The sequence below is a fragment of the Camelina sativa genome, chromosome 18 (genome assembly GCF_000633955.1).
Source record: "Camelina sativa cultivar DH55 chromosome 18, Cs, whole genome shotgun sequence".
NCBI lineage: Eukaryota > Viridiplantae > Streptophyta > Magnoliopsida > Brassicales > Brassicaceae > Camelina > Camelina sativa.
In genome coordinates, this window is record NC_025702.1 from 9,894,841 (window position 1) to 9,897,722 (window position 2,882).

Consider the following 2,882-nt stretch of genomic DNA (forward strand, 5'->3'; position numbering starts at 1 on the left):
AAATTATAATTAATTCAGTAAAAATATCTCATATTTTATTTTGAGAAAAACAGTTCGTGAACAGTTCCATATATATTCGATTGTATTTATACAAGTTTACGCGTCTCTCACCATAATACGTATGTGCCCATATAGTAGTTTCATGAAAACTGAAAAGCCATGACTTTGATTAAAACAAGTTCAATTATTAATTCTAATTAAAGATTGTTACTATATATTAATGTTAATATTTTTGTTATACATAACCCTTTATAAAACTTTTACTTCCCTTCATAAAATTTCTTGGGTGTGCATTTCTTTTAAAAAGTTCAATATGCATTTCACAACTTTATTTATTTCGTAACTAATTTTTATGATATATATATAGTTAATTAAAAGCAACTATTCAGTTGTAACTTACCTCAAAAAGATGTGCGCTATAAAACCAAATAGCGTATTTTCTCCAAATTACTTAGCAAGGTCACATCTATGTATGTAACCACCAAATTACCAACGTCCCATGTGTCAATAGAGCTCAATGTGGGTAGAGTGTCATCAAATCACATAATTTATCATAGGAAACTTTGACGTTGACTTTGAGATTTTGGATTTTAAGTTTCTTAAAAAGTCTTGTGACTCAAATGGAAGTTCCAGACACCTAAAGTTAAGGACGGTGTGACATCTCTTTGTTGGTTCAACTGGATTCTTCATATATTTGGGAAACAAAACTCTAGGTTTTTTTTTTTTTTTAATTACCAGTATAGTGATAGTTTGATCAATGTATATTTGTTAATACCTTTTTATTATTCGTTGTTAATATTCTCAATTCGAATTATGTAATCGTTATGTTCTAGGATTAATTAGATTTCGTAAACAGATTACCCGCCAAAATTAGTAATATCTACTATAGTAATCTATAGGAAATTAATAGCTAAGTTACGAACGTACGTAGTAGATATTAGGAATCGTAATCTACTAGCTAGCTATATCAAAGAACTAAAAATAATCCAATTAAAATAGTGAACGCTAGAAAAAACCAAAAGACATTATCGGAATCAGTAATGTTTGTTTCCTTCCTCGGGTCTAGACTTGGTCTGTCTCTGCTCGTTTTTCACGTGATTGCTGCAAAGTCGATTCTACAACAACAACCATAACGTTCTTCCTCGTTATTTAAAATAAATTATTGATTGATTTTCATATTAATATGTATCAACACAAGTAGATATTTTATATAAGTTACACTCATGATTCCCCACCGGCCAACAGGCCCAACACCATCTATTTTATCATTCTTTGTTTTATTTAGAGAGAGAGATAGAGAGAGTTAACAATGATGATATCATCGAATATAATCCATTATCCATTACATTACAAGAAAACATGGATTTACCGACTACAAAAACAGTCACTATACAGTCGCTAACTACTTAGTCACGATTGATTGGCGACTGACATACGTAGTCGCTAAACAGTGCGTCACTAAAAAAATCAGTCGCTAAAAAGTTGCTATGGAGCTACTAATTGGCGACTGATAATTGGGGTCGCTCTTCCCTCGCCAAACAGTCGCTAAAGTTGTGACTGAATTGCAACACTTTAGCGACTGATATGTTACTCATTTGCGATTGTTTGGGTACTGTTTTGTTTACGTTTTGGTGACTTTTTTGCGACTGTTTAATTATCATGTTTTTAAAAAAATTCTGGTAAAAATGCATTATTTGATTTTGTAATACCAAAACTGATTAAGAAAACATGTACTAAAACATAAAAAACATGAAATTAAACAAAGACATTCAAATTAAACATGTAAGTACCATGAAATTAAACATGTAAGTACCATGTTTTTACAAAAGTTGCAAAAGTTCCAAAAAACATCCAAATATCCAAGCAAATAAACAAGCAAATATTACATGAGGGAACCTAACTTTGAAAATCAACAGGGTTTGAGTCATTGGTTTGAGACTCGAGGAAGGCGACATAGTTTGGGTTAGTCTTGAGGAAGCTCACCAAGCGTGAGATCTCTGCTTGTTGCTCAGATGCAACCCGTAAAGCCTCAGCTGCAACCCGTAAAGCCTCTGCGTCACGCTCTGCTTGTAGAGCTGCTTGTTCCTCTATCTTGCGGTTAGCATCTTCAAGCTGTTGTTGCAGGGTTGTGAAAGTAGAAGAGCTTCCAGGGTACTTCCGCTTCCCGTTGATGTAACTTCCTAGGCTTCCAACTCCATAGTATGTTCCTCTATCATTTATGTAATTAGACTCCATACACAAAACAGAGAGAAAAAGTTATTATAATTACTTAACAATAAAAAACTTAATAGCTTATTAGAAAGAAGCAAATTACCTGAAGAAAGAGCTCATCCTCCTCCTCGTGAGATAACTTTGATCGACGTGAAGTACCATCTGAAGACTCATCATTATCCTGAGCAGCCAACTTAGCTTTCCTTCTTTTCTTATATGTCTCATGAACTGCTTGTGCTTTCTTATCCACAAAAGTACCATCTTTTTTGGTATGAGTCCTGAGAAAAACTTCAGGAATAGTTGGCGGTCTTCCCAATTCTACTTCCTGAAATGTTAGACAATGAAAAGGTTAGGAACCATTTGATGTCAAGTAATTAAACAATGAAAAGTTTATGATGTAACTCACCATCTCTTGTTCGATTTGTAAGTAAGACTTCGGCCCTGATACATGCTTGTGAGGGCCAAGACCATTACGGTCAGACATTCGAGCTGCTGAAGTGGTTGCACTCTTTGCCATGGCTTCTTTTGTGTTCCAATAGTCACACATTTGTTTCCAAAGAATTCTCTCAATCCACCTCGGTTTCACTTCCTCTCGCTGAGCTGCTGCCTTGGAAACCATGTCTTTCATACGGTTTTGACAAATGCTATAGAACTTTGCTTGAACCACACCG